We start from the raw sequence: 25,083 nt of genomic DNA, 5'->3' as shown, positions 1-25,083 counted from the left end.
TTTCCCTCCCGATAAAATTCGCGACTCTGCACTAGTTGATTCTCATTCTGAATCATTGACTTCTGTTTCCGCGATGGCGCAACTCACTGACGAAATCATGATTATTAGCGATTTCAACCTTTCTACAATAAAGTGGCGTTCCGTTCATAACGGATTTCTACAACCCGACCCAGACGAATCTGTTTTTCATCCTGGCAGCATCACTCTTCTGGATGGCTATAGCACGGCTACACTTCAGCAGATCAACAGCACCACGAACGAGAACGACCGGTTTTTAGATCTATGCTTCGTCAATGCCAGAGATCAATCGCCGTATATTTCCACCGCCCTCACCCCGCTAGTAAAGTATGTTCGCCACCATCCGCCTCTACATCTTACACTCCAGGACGTACCGCCTATGAAGTTTTCGAGCCACGCGCCCACCGTGTGTTACAATTATAAGCGGGCCGACTATAGCAGCATTTTGAATATTTTACAAAGTATTAACTGGGATTCTGTGCTAAGCAAGGATGATGTGAACTCCGCCGCTGAAACGTTCTGCCATATAATGAGCTACCTTATCGACCGTCATGTCCCAAAGTGTAATCAACGAAGTGATCAATCCCCCTGGCAGACAGCCGAGCTACGTCAGCTAAAAACTGCGAAAAGAGCAGCATTACGAAAGTTTACCAAACGCCGTACCTTGTCACTTAGAGCTTATTATGTAAGGCTCAATAACGATTTTAAAAAACTGAACAGTTTTTGTTTTTCAAACTACCAACGAAAAATGCAACGTAAGCTTAAGTCGGATCCTAAATCGTTTTGGAGATACGTCAATGAGCAGCGGAAAGAAACCGGCTTACCTTCTACAATGTTCTTGAATGGTGAAGTTGGGCATGATTCACAAGCCATATGCAAATTGTTCGCCTCTAAATTTGCGAGTGTGTTCGTCAGTGAGACTCTGTCCTCGCAGCAGATTGACGTTGCAGCTAGCGGCGTGGCCCAACTCGAACGGTCAGTGAGTGAGATTCATGTGGAGCACTCGGATATTGTATCAGCGGCATCCAAGCTTAAAGCATCGTCATCTCCCGGGCCAGATGGTGTCCCTGCTGTGTTTTTGAAAAAGTGTATATCTGGTTTGGTGGAACCTCTCTGTCAACTATTCAAAATGTCACTGACAACCGCGATTTTTCCTCAATTGTGGAAAGCAGCTTTCATCTTTCCTGTCCACAAAAAAGGTGATAAGAGAAACATTGACAATTATCGAGGAATATCTGCGCTCTGTGCCATTTCCAAGCTCTTTGAGTTAGTCGTGGTGGAGTCAGTGTTTTTTCACTGTAAGGAATATATTTCTAAAGACCAACACGGATTCATGCCGAATCGATCTACGTCGACGAATCTACTATCTCTAACCTCTTTTGTGTCCGAAGGGTTTGATGCGAATCAACAAACTGATGTTATATATACTGACTTATCTGCAGCTTTCGACAAAATCAATCACGATATCGCAGTCGCTAAATTGGAAAAACTTGGCTTCAGTGGATCACTCCTGCGATGGTTTCAATCCTATCTCGTTGGCCGTCAACTCAGTGTGAACATAGGTGATGCATACTCCAAACTGTTCTCCGCAACGACTGGTATTCCGCAAGGAAGTCATCTCGGACCATTAATATTCACTCTCTATTTCAACGATGTAAACTATCAGCTGAAAGGACCACGGTTGTCGTATGCAGATGATCTAAAAATTTTCAACAGAATTAGGAGCCGATCGGACGCAAAATATTTGCAGCAGCAATTCGACACTTTCAGCAGATGGTGTGAAAACAACCGAATGATTCTGAATCCGGCGAAATGTTCTGTGATATCGTTCACCAGAAAAAAAGATCCCATTGAGTTTGAATATAACTTGTCTGGAGCTCTTGTTTCCCGGGTGAGCTGCGTTAAGGATCTTGGAGTGCTGTTAGATTCGAAACTACATTTAAGAATCACATTTCGTATGTTGTTGGTAAAGCATCGCGAAGCCTGGGCTTCATTTTCCGTACGGCTAAATCCTTTACAGACATTTACTGTCTCAAAAGCCTATACTGCTCTTTAGTGCGCTCTACGCTGGAGTATTGTTCGACGGTCTGGAACCCGAATTACATGAACAGCAGCGATCGAATTGAAGGCGTTCAACGAAAATTTATACGGTATGCTCTTCGACGCCTGCCTTGGCGCGATCCTGTTCGTCTACCAAGCTACGAAAGTCGGTGTCAACTCATCCAGCTCGATACTCTCCAGCGTCGTAGAGAAACTGCAAGAGCCTTATTCATCTCTGATCTTCTGTCAGGACGCATCGATTCTCCAGATTTACTAGAGCGAGTTAACATCCAAGCAAGGTCCAGAACGTTACGCGGAAACGTTCTTCTGAGAGTGCCGTTTCGACGAACTATTCAAACAGCTAATGCCGCTATCACGGGACTACAACGCCTCTTCAATCGTGTGTCGCACTTGTTCGACTTTCATTTGTCTCGAATATCATTGAGAAATCGATTCCTGCAGTTTTTTAGATGTAATTAGTTTAAGTTTCCATCATTGGTACGGCCTGTTGATGTGCGTGATAAATAAATAAATAAACAGCAGATTCGTCCCTATTTACTGACAGCTTTCCTATCTTATATTCCAAATCCTTTAATAACTAAAATTTTTATAACTTTTTCTACTTAGTAATCTCTAGCTGATTTAACGCCGTTGAAAGGAAAAAAAGATAGAAGTGGAAAAAGTTTTTATCCAAACAAATAACATCTATATAATTCTAAAAGTTTTTCTAAGATTATATAACTGTTAAAATTTAGAAGAAAGTTAAAAGTTTCTTCTGTTATCGCTTTCCATGGAATACTTCCTGGAATCGTCATATATGCCTTTATCGACTGCATTAATCATATGCAATAAAATGTTTATAATTTTTAGGTAAAGCAAAAAATGAAACTGATCACCAGCACTGTTATGTTTTTAAGTCGGTAACCGAATCTTTGCTGCAGTTACCGCTTCCTCTCAACAATCTTATCTTATTATCGTTAGAGATTCCTGATTTCATCGCACTTGCGCCAACTGACGATTTCATCGAGGCGTTCTTAGATTATATGGCTTGCTTGAACAAAATGAGATATGCAGTAAATTTCACATGTTTCTCTTATATCTTAAACATTAAAATCATACCTATGAAAAATCCCAAAGCATCCCAATGCACCGGAACGTGTACTCCGTCAAAGAAGCATTTGCTGTTGGAACTCTCTGTATAGTGGTCATGATCCGATTCGCTTCATGTCTACCACAGTCAACGGTGTGTTTGTGGATTTCGACTTCAACGTGTCATCCACTTTCTTCAAGAACCGGCCGTTACGAAGATTCTGGCTTGACAGATATTTAGCGACGCCATTTTAATCTGTATTTTTATTTGCTGCTTTTCTTTTATATTTTTTGGGTTTTGTTTACTTTTCCGTATTAGCCTACTTTGTTACATTTTTTTCTTTTTATTGTTAAGTTATTATTGTTTATTGTTGAGTTATGTATTGTGTATTCAATTGAAATAATATAAGGTTTTTATGCCATAATGAGAAAAGTTAATGTTTCACTCAAATTGGCTTTTCCCCATCCCCATATTCATTAAGACCAACGAGGTCAGACGATAAATAAATAAATATAATCGGGAAATTGGATAAGAATGATAATCAAATTTAGCACTAGAATGTAAAGGGTGTGCTAAATGATGAATTGTTAATTTTAAACTATTTAAGACAATCAATTTGTAAAATATAGTTAGTACTTTTTTGTCACTGGGCAAGTTCTCATTATTCCGAAAAGGTTTTCCTTCGGCGTGAGGAAGAACTTCCTCCGCGGCTCCAACCAAATCACTCACTAGCAGAAGTTTACGAAATTGAAGTCTTCGTCAGCCGGGGGTTTCGTAACCTACACTTCGGCGAAAGCTTTAGTGGTCGTTAAGGAAAATCCAGCAAGCCCTCCCGGTAAACGTCGTAAAATCACTGTCCTCAGATGGTGATATGTGGAATTATGCTAAAACATGGTTATCTGAACAAAGTGACTATTTTCCAAATATAGGGTAGACGAGTCCTTATCCATTAGAATGACAAGAAAAAAATGACCCCTACTGACCCACCCCTGTGTCGATTCCTAGTCCCACCAGTAGCACTTGCTCCAAATTTGAAGCAAATCGGACAAGTCTAGCTACCGGACCAACATGCCAGAAGTGTGTATGGGATCTTTCGACAATTTATGTGGATAAAACTCACTAGCTTGTATTTTCGCCGCTAGGTGGCACTGTCTGCACCATCTTATCACTGTAAGTAAAAATATGAAAGATAACTTAATTGTGTACAATTCAGTCGGAGACTGATAGCCAATCCGGCTTTATTGAAAGAAGTTATTAAACTTTTAACGAAGTGATGTCTGAGTCAGTTTTGCATGGGGTCTAGCAGTGCATAGTTGTGTATCAGCACTCGATTTCCACGAACTAAACATTTTTGTGAAATAATGAATAAGTTAAGCTCAATAGAATAAAGAATTATAGTAAATAATACGAATTATGTTTTGGTTAGAACATTTTAGTTCCACATGTTACCGCAAAGAGGGCGCCAACACCAACTTTTCATAGAAATGAGATAGAATGCCGCCACAGGTGGAACTAACATTTTCTAACCAAAACACAACTCCTATTACGTACTATCATTCTTATAAACACTTTATTCAGTACTGATACACAACCATGTGCTACTAGGCCCCATGCAAAACTGACTCAGACATCACTTCGCTAAAAGTTTAATAACTTCTTTTAACAAAATCGGATTGCCTAGCAGTCTTCGACAAAGTTGTATACAATAAAATTATCTCTCTTATTTCCACTTACAGTGATAATATGATACAGACAGTGCCACCTAACGGCGAAAATGCGAGCTAGTGGGTTTTCTCCATGTAAATTGTCGAAAGATCCCATACAAATTTCAGGCAAGATTCTCATTTTTTCGGTTGGTGCAACGATACAATTATTTCGCCACAATAAAATATTTATAATGGAAATAGCAAATCATGGAATCCTAATGAGAAACGCAAAATTACACCATTAGGTGGATTAAAACAGGTTTTTTCATTCTAAAACAATTTAGTTTGGAGGCTAAGTTACATTTTTAAATGCCTAAATGAAAGTAATTTAATTTTCGACTACATCAGAGGAAATTGCTTGAAATTGTTTCTTTTTTAAATTGTCCATGCTTGTACGCATGAAGTGACGAACCTCATCGAAGTCATAAAATCATTCAATTTTGAGCTAATCCCATCCGAGCAAGCCACGCACACTCATCGTCTCCAGCAGCCGGGGCGACTCTACTTGCGCATGTTGCATGAATCTGGTTTCTGTGTCTCGTCCTACTCTACCACCACACCTGAGAAAAGAAATTTCTTTCACTCACTCTTCCGCGCCGAACCGTTCACACCTCCCTGTCCGGGTACGTTCTCGTTCTCCTCCGATCCGGCCAGTTCGTCTCACTCTTCCGTAGCATAATTCCTCTCTCTTCTTTCGATGGCTTATAGCCTTTCGTCGGTGGGCCGTGCGGGCGCTGCACAATGCTGGCACACTAGTGGCCGCCGAGCAAGAGAGCCTAGTTTTTTGTCTTCTCGGTTTGCACCACTTCACACGGGTGCGAATCGAAAGAACACAGCAAAAAGAGCGAGAGAAAGAGTAAACATAGCACCGAGGGGCTAGCCTCTTCGAGACCCCCTGGTGGTGAGGCCGGGTGGTGTTGTTGTTGCCGTGTATGCAAGAGAGAGTACCACTGTTGGCAGCAGCAGCAGCAAGGAGGAACGAGGTTGATGATCATAGTTTTGTAGGACCGCCAGCCAGTTTGTTTTCGATCGTTGCTATATGCGTTTGCTGCGCCCTGACGTCGTCCCACGACAGCGTGTCCGGTCTGGCTGCTTCCGCGTAACGTGTTGACCTGTACAGAGCTGTGAGCGGGGCTCTAGAACTCCCCCGGTCGCTAGAACCCGGTACGATCGATCAAGGATATCTTTGCGAAGAATGTGAAACACGGCGACCGCTTCGTCGATGTGTGCTCCGAGTAACTCAGTTCCCCATTGACCTACTTTGGAACCCAACCCGAGTGACTGTGGGATCGTGATTGCGTGAATATAGCGAAGAGGGATCGATTGAATTGACCCACAGTGATCGGTTCGGTAGTGACAGAGGTGAATGGGCGGTACACGGCAAGGATATTAACCCCGAGAAAAAAGGAATAACGAAGATAGGCGGAGCTGTGGGACGTGATGTAGGCCGAAATATTTGGCAATTATTGACGACAGATAGAAATCAGTAGTGTAAACATCCGAGTAAACGCAAGTAGGCCGAGAACTGGAAGCTTTTCAGTGTGCTTTAGAAATTGAAGAAGTTGGTAAAAAGGTGTCAAGTCGGGGGAAGAAAACTTGAAAACTATCTCACTCTAGTGGGTTGACCTACATTCTGCCGAACGAGTGGTTCGAGTCTCTCCGCAAAGTGGCGACGTCATCACGGTCGGATTAGTGGCAGCGCTTGCCTTGATCGTGATTTTCATTCATGAGAGCGCGTTGTTTGCGAGAGAAATTGAGCGTATAGTGAAAGAAAGTTGCCAGTCAGAATACTGTGTGTGTGAGTGCGTGTTTCCACCTATTGCTCATGGCGTTGGCACGTTTGATGTGAAATATTTCGAATTCGCAACTTTGTTTTTTTTTGCAACGACAATTGTGACATATGCAGTGATACTAACCTGTCTGGAATAGGAGCAAAAGGTACGGCGAAAGAATAAAAAAAACATCACCGGTGGTAATACATTTATGAATGCAGATGACCCGGATATTAAAAATACTGAGACTACACGCTATTGTTGCGATTTGCATTTAATTGTGTCAAAGCTGCCCGACGTTCTGCGCTTCCGTGGATATGTGTTAATTAGATTGGCGCACAGCAGAGCAGAAAGAGATAACAAAGAGGAAACGCTGATAGTGAACAGTGAAAAAATACAACGTGCACAACCAGTGATCTGATTAAGACCCCCGCCCCAAACCATCCGATTGTTCCGCTGGAAGCTTAGGCTGTGACGTGGTTTAGTGTGCAGTTAAAAACGGGGTGACGAAAACGGAAGAAAGGAAAAAGAGAAAATTAAAAATGTATTGAGGTGACCCTAATGAGAGCAAAACAGCCTACAGAGAGCTAGGCCGCGAATAGTAAACCCAAATATTGTGTGACACAAGTGTAATCTAAATCGACTAGATTAGTGTGTGATTTATCTGAGTTACCACCACAGTCCAAAATAACCGAAAGTGAAAAGTGAAGAATTCCGGAGGAAGCAGATTCAGCGCTGGATACACCCAAGTGTTCTAAACTTCTAACCCATCAGGAAGAAACGACTATTTTGTATATACTCATCGAAGCAGAAGGCTTCACATAGGCAAAGCAGCAAAATTTGAATCTCCCCGAAAAATATTTTCTCGGTTTCTCAAATTTTCTTCGCCTATCTGTCTTTGTTGGACCCACACACTTCCGGCTTGTACAGGATACCTCTAAATTCTTTCTCAATATAGTTCTGTGAGTATAAGAGAATTCTTTCCACCGGCCTAACCTTCTAACCTGACCGTGTGCTAACACTATCACTAACCCTTTTCCTACATCTAATTGGTACTAACCATCATTAGTCAAAATTATACTAACGTCATCCTTCCCAGTCTGCCCCGTCTAACCCTAATCTAACAGCAACGTACCCAAGTTTAGACCCTAAATTTCGCTATTTTTCGGGGATTCAAATCCTGTTCTCCGTTGCAAACAATCACTGTTCCGGAACCCACAAGAAATCTAGCAAAAATCGCTTAAAATCCAATTTACGTACAAGAAGTGCCCAGACATTATCTTCCGGGTTGGTGCCGGAACCACACAAGTGAACGAAAAAGTGAACTTAATCAGGAAAAAGGTTGACCTGCAGCACCGCCACCGCATTTGACCTGAGGCCCGCTGAGTCAGTGCACCTGCGTACTGAAGTGAACCCCGACGACCTGGTGCGCGGTCGGTGTGCACGCTTAACAGGCGCTGTGAGTGGGACGCCATCAGCCGGTCGGTGGTACCGGGCGTGTCGGCGAAAGGTCGGCGAACTGTGCGAGTCGTTCGGTTGGGATTTGCGAGCAACGTGTTGTTATGCAAGTATTTATTCATCGATGACTTTTGCCACTTGCGCTACTAATGGCCCGTCGAAGGGACGGTGGCGGGTTTCGGGCCGGTGGAGGTGATTGACTGGTTATGGGTACGTCGTAATGACGTTGTTTTATTGGTACAGATCTGTCGGTGATAAGCCACTGCCTTTTGAGTAGGCAATGAATCGGGACAGTATTATGCTGCACCTTTAACACACACGCACGTATATCAAAGCAGGATTTTAATCTGAGCCACAACGCAAGTTCTCACTTTTTTATAGTAAACTAACATTTCGGGAAAGTTATTCTTTTTTTTACTATTTTAGTTTAGATTCCAACCGTATATTAATAATCAAACTGAATGGTTCATAATGAGTTCCATTCGAAATTCTACCGTAGTACATTATCTACGGTGTATGTCACATATATCAATCTAGAAGCCAGTTTTTACCGAATCCTTTATCCAAAACCGAAATTATATTCATTAAATATCCGAGTATTGAGTCTCATAAGCAATAGCACCGTACATTTTTGCAGTTATGCTTTTCTCCAATTCTGATCAACATTACCAAACGTACACTCGTGACTTATTAGTAGCTGGCCACAGAGGGGCCCTGTAATTGAGCATGTGTGAACACGGAAATTATTAATTTTAGAATCTGTTTTATCTATCACCAAAAAGAGACTAATGACCATTGAAAAGCTTGTTATTTGCTGACAAAATTAGCACGTAGTCATCTGATCTTAATAGTTATACGACGTAGTTTGAGGATGAATAGTTCATCCAAGAATGATGAATAACGGAGTAGTGCGTGCTGATTCATCATTTGAACTTCGTTATTCAGACTATAGTTCCGTTTTGCACATGCTAAAGCTGCATTCCTTAACATCGATGCTATTTTACGTCCTAACTTTGTTGGCAGTGTATTACTGAAATATCGCACTTATTAGTTCGTCGCTTGAGGACAAAACAATTATTTATTCCCGATTTTAACCGTTGTTGCTTGCACAAATATTTGATTGTTTAGCTTTGTTCTGTAGCCCAAACTGGCCTATACATACGATATAAACCACTCCAAACCCTCAACGTGATGAGATCTGCTTCGGTTTATGCCAATTGAAATCTGAAGTGCATGTTTCGAGGATTCGTTTAACTACTCTATTTCACCATACATTGTAATATGACGATACCCGTAGTACGCGATTGCACTGTTTCATTTAGTTCCTAACTTTTTGAATATACGCAATACAGTACAGCGCTAATTAGGTGATGAAACTGAATACAGACGACATCCAGCTTCGGCAAATGCTGGGTTTACTCATAAAACCAACATTTGCTAACAGATGACCGAATCTTGCCATTCTTCAAGTCAACCACCATTGTGTTATTTCTATGCGTGTGAATCCAATTGGTGACACCAAACTTTCAGCTAAGGCTCCCAATAAGCTAAGAAGTTCATTTTTCCAGATACAACAGAAGCCTAATACAAAGACGTAGTCAGCTATAAGGACCGAAGGGCTCGCCTTCTCCTCCCGAAAAGAAAAATCCAAAAATAAATATGTTTTGGATTCCGTGGTGAAGGTATTTTAAAAAAAATCGAGCGTGGCTTCATATTTGTATGGACATGTTTCTTCACAATGTTTTAGTAGAAACACTAAACCCTTGGCATTTTTTGGTTTTATTCAGTTCAGTTCTTTTGGAATATTCGACGATTAAAAACAATGTTCGAAGTCCCACAAAAGATGTTTTTTCCAAAAGCTGTCCTCAAGAAAATTTTAACTAATTCATGCCCAACTTTTTTTTTAGTGCATGTAGGGTTTCAACACTATTTTTCCTTGATAACGGTGGGATCAAGAAACGCGAAAAGCCTTTTTTTCATAAAGATAGATACTTCTCTCGCAGTGCTAGAAGCTGCTCAATTTTTACATTCCAATGCTCAATACAACTCTCCTAGGATATTTATAATAGTCCAATTGCGTGGAGAAGGTAGCCAAAGTCAGTCTAAATTGATAAGATTTATAAATTTTCATTGATATTGCAACATAACGAAGATATTTGATTCTGAAACATTATTTTGACAGATGAATCTGTCGTGTTTCATTTACTTGCGATCCTCAAAACAAAAATCATTATGATGGTAAAACCAAGATTAAAGCAACAAATGAAAGTGAAAAAAATACCTGGTAAGTGTGCGAAATGAGTGTAGAGGGCTATTGGGACCCCTCTAATCCATCAACCACCGTTCAGTGGCTTGCGCCAATCTCCAGCTGTGACTCGCCAGATTTATTTTTTTTTGCACAATTTATTTTTTTGCATCTTTATGAGATAAATGATTTCACATCTATCCACTTAAAAGAGCGATTTCTTTAGGTAGGTCCGAATGGTCCAGGGTTCCCCTACAATCAATTGGCTAGAGATTTGTAAGTAGGGAATGTTATCAAATGTTGGCCGTAGCATTTAAATGCGAGCAAGGATTTGAAATATCTAGATCGGAAAACTCGTAGTAGTAGGCTTGAAATCAAACGGACTAATCTTTTGTCTTCTGCTGGTAGAAGTTGGGTTTAGGCAGAGTCTCAGCGAATTATTGGTATAATTATTGGGGGATTTTGTTTTGTCTCTGGCAGAACAATATTACCACAAACAAATCAATATCACTGATATTCTCACTATCCGGAAACATGCTTCTAGTTTAAGCGAGATACGTTTTGATTTGTTTTTCTTGAGGTTCTAGATTTTTTTCAATATGAAAAATAAATATCTATGTTTATATACATAGGGACACTTCATTAATCGTTTATATGTCGATATATGAAACTAACTTTTTTTTTGTTGAAAATTGATGAATATTTAGTATCAGAAAAAGATTTCTTAGTTAATGATTTATTGGCCTAATATTTACTTCCTGTTTACAAATATCTGCTTCCTACTTCCATGGTAAGTGAGATGAAACTGTCTTTGTAGATTAATCTTCTGAAATTGGCTGAAATTTTGAATACTTTCTTTTTGGATTTGCGATCAATGCACAAAATATTACTATATTTTTCCTTAAAAATGCTACCATATAGAAAACGTTACAATTTTTCGCATCTACCAAGTTGTGAAAATATTTAGATTATTTTTTTAATTTCTTTATTTTAAATAATTGAGATTTTGGGCCAACATAGGGTTTCAACCTATTACAATAACTTTTTAGAATTTCTTCAAATCCGTACAAAAATACCCTTTTGTTTATATTTTATGATAATAGATTTTTTTTGCTAGGGATTCTTTTACAACCCTTTTCTTGCTCAAAATTATATCATTTATGGAATTCTCAGAACATTTTACCTTTATTTGATGTATCCTTTGTTTCGTTGACTACTCAAATTAAAATACTTGATAAAGTGCACTTTAAAATTTCAATTTTCCCATATTTGCTATATTAGTATTGCTACTTTGAACCAATAAACAATCCCTAAAAACACCCTACTGCTTTCAAACATTTTCTCGCCCCTTCCAAATCAAATGAAATGATTTTGCGGAAAACATAATTTTCTGCTAAAATGTGGACCACTGCTCCTATGTGTTTTTAAAGGGAGAGTCTGTCGATTGTGTTTAAACTCGTAATTTTCAAGGAAACAAAAAACTAAAACAAATCAAATTGAGCTAAAATTGTTCGAAGAAACCATAGAACAATGATAGAATTTTGAATGTAACATTAGTTACATAGAAACCCCGAGCAAAAACATATTCCGAAGAAAAAAAATTAACGATTTGTTTTGTAAATTTCAACACCCCTTAATACCAATGCGAAGCTGGCTAAATGGTGTCTTCGAAGCATTTCATTAACGTTACAAATCCGTTCCTCTGACAGTGTGTGCTCACTGATTTAACCTTGCAAAAGGTAGATGTATGTTTTGAGCTACTCATTGAAAAATTACTTAAAAATTCAACAAAATGTTGAAAAAATAAATAAATGTTCTAGACCCCCCGATAAAACATTTCAAAGTTATGCTGAGATGAAAGAGGAGCATCTAAGCTTTCGATTAGTGAGTATTTTGGCGATACTGATTTTTTGTTTAAATATTTTCTACCAGAGACACCGTGAGAGAGAGAGCGTAAATCTTGAAACATTTACAGGTCATGACCCAACAAATGAATTGTGGTTTGGTTACTGTTGTTTTGGTAGGTATCTAACCAATCTGATAGGCACGACGAGGGTTAAATAATCAAAATAAAATATTAATGAAAAAATATTGTAAAAAAGAAAGATTTCACTAAATTGTCCACTTCATAGAATCCTTCATCCAACAATGAACGTCGTTTCTCTGGTCATCAATGATGCTGTATGGTACCAAATACAAATTAAATACGCCAAGGTCCCATACAAAAGGGTTTCCATTTCTTGGCTCATCGACCAATCAAATTTGCCTACCCTATTCCGCTATTTCGTTTTGACAGATTATAGTTACAGAAAAAAATGAAACTGGCAACAATCCCTGATCAAAGCAAGCCATTTGATTTTGTTTTTATTCGTTAATGAAATTATATTTATTCACTTGAAGTGAAAAAATATGATTTCATTTCGACCATAAAATTTGCCGCGATGATCTGCCGGTTGAGAAATGTCTAAAACGTGCCATAGTAGTGAATCGACCATCGAGCACAAACTGCCACGTTTGGCGGATCTTGAAACAACCAGAGTCTGAGTAGTGACTTGAAGATAACGAATCATCCCTCTAATAAAAGTGCAATGAAAATCATAAATAATTTGTTTCCCACGTAGAATGTTTCAGCTGGAAGGACAAATTCTGACCAGCAGTGTATGACTTCTTCGGAATTGAAAACACCGGCGTATATTATATTAGTACACGAAATTTAATTACGCCTTTCAATTCAACACTCAAATATACACCATTAATTGCTACTATTTTGAAATATATTGAAATTTGTATTAACTCCAATCCTGCTTAGCCGCTATTCCTAGAATTGATAATACAATCAAATGCCCATAAAAACCGATCCTGACCTGCTAGAGACAAACTGTGAACGTCATTTTTCATCATCTTCCATCTACATTCCAAAATATTATTCTGCTTGTTAATTATATTGAGTTTTCGTCTCAACTCCACACAATTTCAAAAAATGCCAAATTAGTTAAGGAATTTGCGTCTCCTCAGAATCCGACACAAACTTATTCTATTCTCTTCTATTCTAACCCTTACACAGCCAGTATTGAAAAGCATCCTGGAAAACACTGCAGTTAGTCTGTAGTGTTTTTCTTGTCAATATTAATATTTGAATCATATTTTCATATGTCGCATATATTAAAACGGCCAGGCCTACTGTGCAGAGTTGGGTTTGAAGATGTTTCAAAATTAGTAGACGGCAATTAAGTTATTTATTTTGTGAATAATACCCGCTTAAATTTTTAAAATTCAAAAAAAGCAAGTGAGCTTAAACTTTTGCCCGGTAGTGTACTACTCCAAAGTATATGAAAATACTTAATATAATGAGAACAACTGTTATAATTGATTGATGATTTAAGGGGTTATATACAAAGTTGTGGCGAAAAAGTGAGTTAAGTCCGGGATTTTTCTAAAGGGTTTTATGCAAATTTTATGTGAAAAAGCGATAAAAATAATATCAAAGATAAAAAAGACATGTTGAATTTAAAACAATATTCAAGGTTATGGCTCCTCCCCGAAGCATGTTTTTGGCAAAGGCTTGCGGTGAACGCTCTCCAAGGCGAACCGCTCAACTGAAAGTTTGCCCACTGCGACCATGATCGCCAAAAAATGTATTGTGGTGTACTTGAACAGTACGGTTTCCTAATAAAAAATGTTTTTCCTACAAAAAAACCAGCTTGACCCCAAAATTCAGTTTTGTGGTATTCAAAATTTTAAACAAAAATTCATTACAAAGAATCGATTTTTTTATGAAAAAGTAATCATTCAAGTACACGAGAAAGTAAATAAAAAACAATTGAAACAAATTAGAAATCGGATGACTAGTTGTTGAGCTAACACTTTTACTGCAACGGTACTTTTCAAAAAACTTCATTCCGAGACAATTGCGTTTAAAATTTTGTGGTAACTTCACACTTGCAAAAACCAGTGCGTTGCAAAACGGCTGTGATTTGTAATCTAGTTCTCCGATCAGGATGAAATTTGGCATGGATATTTTTAAAAGTATGAACTTACAGAATATTTAGTAATTTTTTTTCGATTTTCTGAGTTCCAATTTTGTATATAACCCCTTAATAGACTAAAATAAACCAATGAATATGACAATAATACATTAGTGCTTAGTGCTGATATAACTGCCGCAAATTTGTAACTTATTTTCGTTTTTTCTCGACAATTGTCAATTCTTGCTCCTCATACATGATTAATTTCACTCAGACAAGACCATGTGTATAACCTAGGCACACTAAATGCCCAGTGGATTAGTTTCCTAGTTGATAAACACAAAATAAACGAAGAAATTAGTTTTCTCAGTCTAAAGAAATGTCAGTTCGATTGGCGTCACCCGGCGGATACGTGTTCCCTTACAATGCCATCAAATCAAAGAGCAATTAAATGACAACTACTTAATTGTTTACAATAAAATAAGAACGAAAAAAATGATTGCATAACCAAGGTGGTTCATTTACTAAGATAGCACTGTTGATGGATACCTCAATAAAAAGGATAGTGGCGCGTCCACGAAAATAGCTGACCACCGCCAAAATTTCTGCAAGTATGTACAGCAGAACAAAATATTGATCGAGTTTGATCAGTTTCCAGCGTAATTCATACAAACATTTACACACTTGGAAAGTTCAGCGCTCACCAGCTTACGAATGAGCACGGCCTTTGACTCATTGATTTTGCCACCTCCAAGAACATGGCCATTCGTAGCTCCTTCTTCCAGCACAGCCTCACTTATCGTTACACCTGGAGATCACCGCTACAGACGGAATCGCAAATCGACCACGTGCTGATCGATGGACGGCACTTCTCCGTCATTATCGACGTCAGAACCTATCGTGGCGCTAACATTGACTCTGACCACTACCTGTTGACGGTTAAATTGCGCCCAAAACTATCCGTCATTAATCATGTACGGTACCAACGGCCGCCTCAGTACGATCTGGAGCGACTGAAGCAACCAGATGTCGCCACTGTATACACGCAGCACCTCGAGGCAGCGTTGCCGGACGAGGGAGAGCTCGCCGTGGCCCCTCTAGAGGACTGCTGGAGAACAGTAAAAGCAGCCATCAACAACGTAGCTGAGGACATTGTCGGGTACGGGCAACGGAGACGACGGAACGATTGGTTCGACGAGGTGTGGTGGATACCAACCTATATTTATAAACATCCCGTCGCGAAGCGACTAAAGAAGGCGTCAGCATAATCGAGTCTACTGCGCGACAACGATTATGCTGACCCTATCAAAAAGTGTCACGTAGCCACTGCAGCGACCCAGCCCATAGCTTAGGTTTAATGAAAAATAAAATTCATTCTTAACCGTACCTCCGAGTGATGTACTTCTAAAATATCACTTGTGTCCTACTTATAAATATCTTGTCAGATCTCTTGACAGAGGAGTGCAGAGCGGTTTGGGAGGAGAAGAATGCAGCGCGAGCGGTCATGCTGCAGCATGGCACCCGACAGAATGTGGAACGATACAAACAGAAGCGGAGGCAGCAGACATGCCTCTTCTGGGAGAAAAAACGCCGCCTGGAAGGAGCGGAGTGCGAGGAAATGGAACTGCTGTGCCGTTCTCAAGATACACGGAAGTTCTACCAGAAGCTCAACGCATCCCGCAAAGGCTTCGTGCCGCAAGCCGGAATACGTAGGGATAAGGACGGGAGCCCGCTGACGGACAACTGTGAGGTGATCGAAAGGTGGAAGCAGCACTTTGACGAGCACCAAAACGGCGAGGAGAATGTAGGTACAGATGACCAAGGCAACGGATGATTTGACTAAGTCAGTGCAGTTGAGGACGGGAATGAACCAACTCCCACGTTGAGAGAAGTTAAGGATACCATCCAACAGCTCAAGAACAACAAAGCAGCTGGCAAAGATGGTATCGCAGCACAACTCATCAAGTTGGGCCCGGAAAAGTTGGCCATTTGTCTGGACCGGTTAGTAGTCAGGATCTGGGAAACCGAACAGCTACCGGAGGAGTGGAAAGAAGGGATGATCTGCCCCATTCACAAGAAAGGCGACCATTTGGAGTGTGAGAACTTCCGAGCGATCACTATTTTGAATGCCGCCTACAAAGTGCTATCCCAGATCATCTTCCGTCGTCTGTCACCTAAAGTAAATGAGTTCGTGGGAAGTTATCAAGCCGGCTTCATTGATGGCCGATCGACAACGGACCAGATCTTCACCTTACGGCAAATCCACCAGAAATGCCGTGAATACCGGGTCCCAACGCATCACCTGTTCATCGTCTTCAAAGCGGCATACAACAGTATCGACCGCATAGAGCTATGGGAAATCATGGACGAAAACAGCTTTCCCGGGAAGCTGACTCGACTGATCAAAGCAACGATGGACGGTGTACAAAACAGCGTAAGGATTTCGGGTGAACTTTCCAGTTTATTCAAATCTCGACGGGGACTGAGAGAAGGTGACTCTCGTGTCTAGTATTCAACAGCGCTCTGGAAGGTGTGATGCGACGAGCCGGGCTCAACAGCCTGGGCACGATCTTCACGAAATCCGGCCAATTTGTATGCTTCGGGGACGACATGGACATTATCGCCCGAACATTTGGAACGGTGGCAGATCTGTACACCCGCCTGAAATGTGAAGCAGCGAAGGTCGGACTGGTGGTAAATGTGTCCAAAACAAAGTATATGCTGGTAGGCGGAACCGAAAACGACAGGATCCGGCTAGGAAACAGCGTTACGATCAACGGGGATACCTTCGAGGTAGTGGAGGATTTTGTTTATCTAGCATCCTTATTAACGGCTGCCAATAACGTGAGTTGTGAAATCCGAAGACGCATCATCAGTGGAAGTCGGGCCTACTATGGGCTCCAGAAGAAACTGCGGTCAAGAAAGATTTACACCCGCACCAAATGTACCATGTACAAAACGCTTATAAGACGGGTGGTTCTCTACGGGCACGAGACTTGGACCATGCTCGAGGAAGACCTGCAAGCGCTAGGAGTTTTCGAGCGACGGGTGCTAAGGACGATCTTCGGTGGTGTGCAGGGGAACGGTGTGTGGTGGCGAAGAATGCACCACGAGCTCGCTGCATTCTATGACGAACCCAGTATTCAAAAGGTGGTGGGACTGGAAATCGACTCAAGGGTGGGTTAATAAAGTTTTATCAAAATTCGGTTTATTTTCTGGGTTGTGAAACATACAGTAACATTGTTGGATACAAACGATAACATGTGAAGTGGTCGCAGTGGGCAAGCTTCCCCTAAAGCAAAAAAAATCCTTCCATGTCTTTGTCAAAGGAACCGTTTCGCAAAGTTCCAATACCCACGAATCACGTCTTCACGAGCGCAACTATTTCATGCATTGAAACGAATGAATTATAGACAACATCCAAAAACCGCACGCATAAACGACCACCAACCTATACCAAAAACCGCTTTTTCTTGATTTATCCCGCCTAACGATAAAATAAACGCGTTGATTTACCTATTGGTGCGCATAGTAAAACACGTGCATCGTGCGTGTATATCGACGGAACCAAAGCTCACCCCATTAGTAGCAGAAGCCGTTCGCTGGCTGACCTAAGCCATTAATTATTTCCAACGGCTTTTGCAATCCCCACATTCACAAAATCCAAACAACTCCTATTTCAGAGTCAATGTCACAGTAGCAGATTGATGCAACCGTTGCGGCTGTTTTTTCGGTCTCCGGATCGCCGAACCTTGCGTGTAAGTTTAAGGTCATCCTTCGAACGGCACATCAGGCCAATTGGCGGCCCATAAGCCACCGATCCGTTCGTTTTTTTCTTCTTCTCCTCTCATTTCTCGCTCCTGAGCTTCGTGGAACATCTAACTGCGCATATTAAATGGATCTCCGTTCGGTTGAGTGAGCGTCATACATAAATTCATATATACCGACTTACCAACCTACACCTCCGGAGTACAACATTTCACAACACTTTCTGCGGTACGAAACGAGCCTTGAAATCATCTGGCTGACCGCACAGAAGGAAAAATCTATTAAAAAACTTTGCCTCAGTCTGCCGGGGTCTTGTGCACCGCAAATCGACGATCCGACGTGGATGGGACGGGTCGAAGAGGGCTGATGGGTGTGAGTTTTTGGTGAGTGGATTACGGGGGCTTTGGACACCGTTCGCCACATTCGTTAACCCGGAGTGGGTGTGTGTGTCGGGCGGGGGATGTAACTGAGACGCTCGTCGCAACGGGTGCGCACGTGTGGTGGCGGGGGAGGCCAAACACATTTTGCCGTTAGTCGCTTCACAGTCGTTGATCATGATCATGATCCGTCGTTCATGGTCAGCTATTTAAGTGGTCCGGCTAGCCGGGGCCGTCGAATGTGCGTAGAGCTGGAAGGATTTGTTTTCTTACTCTATGGTGGGCGATTCCCATCGGTGCTGCGCGACGGCGGCGGCGGCGGCGGCAAACCAAGTGCACGATGCTAAAAATGATAATGAGATGGAGATGGATTGTTATGACTGCCAATAAAATGGGTTACACGGTGTCAATATCGGTAGTTTGGGGCTTTTCGAGGAGGGCTTGGTCGGTTTTTGGTAAACGTATAATTTTAACCGATTTTATTAACGATCCACAACTTATTAGTTTTAAGGTTGATAACCGTTTCTGGTATATATTATTGCTGCACGGTTGCAGTCATGATTGAAATCCGTTGAGAATTGTTTTTAAATATTTTATGCTCTCTACGTGATTCATGCGCCAATGCTGATAGTATGATTGGTAATTTTGGTATTCGTTTGGAAACCCTTGCTGAGGCCATTGGATCTGTTTCCAATAATTAGTGGCTTGCACATTCGTTATTCAAAACTAAATTTACCAAAATAAGAGTTCGAATTTTCAGAATCTTAAAAACGTCATGGATTGGAAATTTGTATTTACAAACCCGAAAAAAATTCGATGAAAAATGGCAATCGAAATTTGATTAAAATTGAGACAGCCAAAAAATATTGATCGAGTTAAACAGAATATTTTAAATTTCATATGAAAATTGTGTAGTTGTTTCAAAGTATCATTATATTTACGATATGTTACTCTTTCAGCACCCTTCCAATGCAGACGAATCCTCCAAGCGGCATCTAAAACGAACCTACCTACCATTTCACTTAGTTCGATGCTGGCGGAGTTCAGTCAAAACATTTTGCAATGAATGCAGACTATCCCAGTCGGACTGTTTGGTTGTAAGACGCCGACCGACTGTGAGATACACACAGAAAATGAAATTGACTCCCCAATGCCTTCGGATGCTGAAGTTGCTCCAAAGCCTGATGATGGGCCGTAGTTGTGGCGGAGGAACACGTTTTGATATCGGCGGCTGCTTGTTGGAGTGTCTGCTGCTTGATACCTCATGGGAAACTAGGTCAACTAGAAATGCTAACCGGCTGGAATGGGACAGAGTGTGGAAGCGCGGAGCGCGAGAAAGGGAGCAAAAACAAGACGGTGCAGAACGCACCGGAATTTCAACGGTCGGGAGGAAATTGTAAAATATGCCACGATAAAATCTTGATGGGAGATTGTATCTCGTAAATTTCAGCTTTTTATATTTGTTTTCGTTTGCTGATTTTTTGCAAACACTTTTACTCATAATCGTTAAATATGGCTGACAGCTTAATTTGTTGTGATAAGCTAAACAGTTGTTCCGTGTATTAATTTTCCAATTCAAATTCGTTCGTTTAGCTAAGAAATTAATATTGCTTGTAATGGAAAATATGCATCAAAGAACATCGTTATAAAGTCTGCTGCACAAAATAGGCAATTTCTTCAAAAGAAAATAACGTTTAGAAGCTCTATGAGTATCATTCTGTAGGTTTTGTATTAAGAATTAACATTTTAACATTACTTCGCTAAACACCATATTTATCGCAGGACTTGCTCCGTTGAGGGTAATATCATTAAAAAAAAATCTATATGATGTATCATCTGACAATTCTGAATATTTAACTTTACAGGGTGTCTCAGAATGTAGGGTAATTTGGGAAGAGATGTCGCATATTTCTTAAAATCGATCCTGCATCAAAGTAAACCATTCAATATTTGATGAAATCATTTTTATCAATTACGACAAGTTTCTAAAATACTGTGAAATTGTTTTGTCATGAAAAAAAAATCATCAAATTTCCATGCATATTTAAAAAAAAGTCATTGCGGGTGAGACGCCGCCGCACCGTGGTCACAAACTGAAAAATGGTGAACAAAAGTATTTTTAGCACTATTTGATGTTTCTGTGATTAGGTGTCTTCAGGTGAGGTTCATGAAGTTTGATTATACCTATAAATCGGCTAGCACATTCACTTTTCTTAAGGGGATACTACCATTTCTAGAAACATTTTTGTAACAAAATTTTAAAAATATTTTTCTTTCACAACCTTGTGTAACGGTTAAGTTAGAGTAACTTTATTAAGGGTACTATTTATCTATATTGTACGAGCGATATATATCTATGTGTTGGTAGGGGTTCCTTAAAAGCAGTTTTTGGCTGTTTCTCCCAACAATGAATTTATATAACTTAAGTTTGTTCTTGGAAGATTCGTTTTGCAAAGAGTCAATTTGTTGATATTTTCGTTTTTATCCCAATATTGACATCACTACAAATCAATGCGTTCACGAAAATTAGTGCCTGAAAGAATAAAGAATAAACCGAAGTAACTAGTTAGTTTGTGAATATACCTTATTAAGAACCTATAACTGAACCTATAAATGATCATTTAATGGCATTCCGAGGTGAAAAAATACAATTTAGCTACGTATCCTCCGCAATCGAGTGCGGCATCTCACCCGCAATTTTGGTGCGGCATCTCTCCCAATAATAAGGGATGCCGTACGAAGACATTTTCCTCTGAAATTATGGATGACCGTTCTCATGGTCAGAATGCCTTCTAAAAGTTCCGAGCTATTCAACCGATACATGGTTTACCAAAAAATCGAACAATTTACGAAAACGAAATTTTAATGTAGTACTGAAAAATTTTCGGCACTCCGTGATGCAACTGGACGCACATAATCATTAATAAAATTTTCGTAAGTTAATAATAAGGATTTTTTACATCTCCAGTCTTGTAATTCTTCGAAAGACAAACTTACAATATCATATTACCATATAAAAGTGACCCTATATACGAGATATATACAGTGCGGCATCTCCCGAAATTACCCTAATTTATTATTTTTATACTTTTAGTTTTTAATCTGGGTAGATTTCACGGAAGAGGGGTTATCATTGTTGAAAATAATTTTGTATTAATTTACCATCCTTGAGTGCTAAATACGGGAACAAGTTTTGAAATAGAATTTGAAAAAAATAATGCCTTATTAGATTTTTGAACGAGTAAGCTCGTTGTCTTCAGCACTTTTATACGGTTCGAAGATACTGCAAAGATGGCGATTAAAGGAGCGCGGAAGATAATTATGCTTGCCAGCAGAGAAAGTCTTCAAAACAGATTGCATAAAGCTATGGCAGAAAACGCTACAAATTTGATCTGAATTAATATGATTTTTTCTATAACATATATCTTTTGAATGAAAGGTTAAGGGCTGAATTAGGTTGATTTTTTGTTACTGATTAATTTTGTTCTAAGGACACTTATTCTGAGATACTCTGTAAAAAATATCCAATTTCAAAGAATAGTTTGAAGAAATATAACGAGTTTTCAATTGGTCAAAGTATGTAATTTATTGACTTTTGAAACAAACAAACAAAATAGCTGCAGGAATAGCATAATTATTGCGATACTTATAAGAACTGGAAACCTTTGTGGATTTAGGAGAGCTTCTTCTGGATTCGGCGAAAAATTAAGCAACATTTGAGAATTTTTTTGTGGAAAAATAAAAAGGCTTGCGAACTTCTGCTTTTAATCTTGTATTCGTTATTTATCGATAATTATAAAATGATTTTTGTTTCAAAAATTCAAAATGGCTGCTTCAAATGGAGAATCCTGTAGACCTCTGCGCGCGAAACATCATCCTACTTTGTCAAGTGCAGGGACTCTCGTTATTAACTGAAATGGGAATTTGACATAATTTATTAAAATAGATTAAATATCCTTATATCTATTTTGAATAAATTTTCGTAAAAAAAACAATTTTATAAACGCTAAAGAAAAAACGTTTTTAATCCACCTAACAGTGTGATGAGACATTTCTTATAACTCGTATTACTCTCTTCGGATATTATATCGATTGAGAATAGGGTTCGCAGTACCGACCCTTTTTGGTGAGAACCGGTACTACGGTACTGAAGCGCTCAGTACCGGTAGTACCGGTAAAGTACCGGTACTCGAATATTTTTTAAAAAAATTCGAAAAAAGCTTCAAATTCCATATCAACATTAGAATAGGGCTAATAAGATTTGTAAACAAACTTTTGTTTTGCTGATTTCTCTTAATTTGTTATATTTTCAACACAGAAGACTTTTTTTTTTCAATTTGTTTATTTGATTGTTTTACATTTTGAATTTCTTAAAACTAGGGGGTTACACATTTCAATATTATTTTGTTTTATATAATGAAACTAAAAAAAACTTTACAGCTAACTTATACATATAAAAGAGGGTATAATATAATATTCGTAAGATTTGGGGGACGCACAGAAGACATTTGAAATTGATTCTACCAAGGGTAAAGATGTTGATTCATGTGTATCTTTCATGAAATTCAACCCGACAGGGGAATAATGAGCGAAATAAGTTTGTTTGCAAAAATCTCATTAGCCCTTTTGAAGAATTGATATTGAACTGAAATTGAATGCTCAAACTGATGATCTTATTCTCAGATGATTTATTTGTGCTGATCAAAAAACATGTTTATTGTTTTTCAATGCTTCGGAATGGCAAGACTAATTTCACAGAAGATATTTTTCGTATAGGGCACCTTCTTTTATTTTTCGGCCACTTTGAAATCAATAACTGCTAAGCAGGCATGGGAAAATTCATTCACTCGCGCGACTGTTGCTGACTGTGGATCACCAAGTAACCACAATTTTGTGCTCACTAAATAACGATGAACAACGCACCAAGGGAGAAAAGTAAAAACTTCACAGTAGGTCACTAGATAAGCAAACTGCGAATAAACAGTGAAGCTTAAAATTTTTAAGAGCAGCGTTGATTGTTCGCTCGTGAATGTTTATCACGTAGCTTCGCGAAGCTCATAAAGGTTTCTTGATGCATGAATAAAACATACCTCATATTTTTTCACAGGATTTTTTGCTGACAGAGTGCGTTATGGGTAGTTTTGTGATACACTACAAGTAATTGGTTCTACTAAAGTTTTTTTGCGGTCATTTTTTCAGCGGTGCATTGTTGCAAGTTTTGAAAAACGTTGATTATCGGCTAGTTTGGTTTTCCAAGCATTAATTATTTTGTACGAATATGAAAATGAAATAAAACTATATAATGAAAATCCTATGCAAATCGCTAACCGCTCGAGAAGAGCTTCGCGAACGAAGCTATCCGCGTTGGGAAAGGATAGAATAAAGACGCAACTGATGTGCTTCTTCGTTGGTTGTTATAGCTTTGGCTCGCGTGTGTCCGTAGCTACAGGTTGCTAAGTATCATTTTCGAAGCTAACAGAATACATCACAACTGAAGAAAGCTTGCTTATGAAGTGCGAACGAACAGTTTACGATGCGATTTTTCCCATGCTTGCTGCTAAGTGGTGTGACTTTCAACAGACTTGAACAGATGGTAAATGTATGAAACCCTATTAAAAACAGTAAATCAAAGCGAAAATGGCAATAAATCCGAGCAGGTTAATCGCATTTCCCCTCTTGCTTTTCTGTAAATTGTTTTCGACCTTTATGTCGTTTGCCTACTATTCTCTAATACATATCAAGACTCCTTGCTTTCCTGTAAACTATGGAGTTTTTCTGAATTTTCCGATCACCAATAATTACAAATCGCCCCATTTGAAGCAGTTCACCAAGTCCAAAACTGTTAGCTACTAAATCGCTGTTCGTTCTTTTATAGATAAAGGTATAAGAGCAAACCAAATACAGACATGACTTAGACCATAATCTTATTGCGCGCCACCCAGTGAATAATGGAAACCAATCAGAATGTCGCTAATAAAACTTTAACTTCTAGAAGTATTATGATGATGGCCCCACCTCATTTCCACACAAAGGTGTTATCTCAACAATTTATCTAGAAGGCAAATTAATATAATTAAACATTATCTTGCAGACCGATATTTTGAAACAGATCTCTGTGCAGAGTTAACATATTTGTCATAAAAAAATGTATAGTACCGAAAATACCGGTACTGGCTTTTGTTCAGTACCGGTATTACGGTACCAAAAATGGGTCGGTATTCCCGGGATTTTCGGTACCGGTATTACCGGTACCACAACTCTAATTGAGAATATTTAGAACTTGATGCTTCGCGATGTTTTTGATAACACACACTACATGGAATAGAGACTCAGAGAATCGCTCAAATCAGCATAGGACAACATCAGTGCTATAAATCTTAAACCAAATCAATGTGAAAGCGAAAAATGGCCCATAAAATAGACATACAAACAAATTATTGCTAATGCTCTGTTAATAAAATATCTAAATTCCTCAATCAATGCAATGTGGTGGGAAAACTGAATTTTCCTAAAGGGGTTATATATTGTACTGAGCGAAAAAAATCGAATTTTTTTTGAATAGATTTGAAGTTTATACTTTACTCAAATTTCCAACGCGACTGAGAACTAAGAAATCAACACTTTTTCTTGAAAAGGGCGATACT

The sequence above is a fragment of the Topomyia yanbarensis genome, chromosome 2 (genome assembly GCF_030247195.1).
Source record: "Topomyia yanbarensis strain Yona2022 chromosome 2, ASM3024719v1, whole genome shotgun sequence".
NCBI classification, from domain to species: Eukaryota; Metazoa; Arthropoda; class Insecta; order Diptera; family Culicidae; genus Topomyia; species Topomyia yanbarensis.
The sequence above is the reverse complement of the archived record's forward strand: the minus strand, read 5'-3'. Positions refer to the sequence as shown.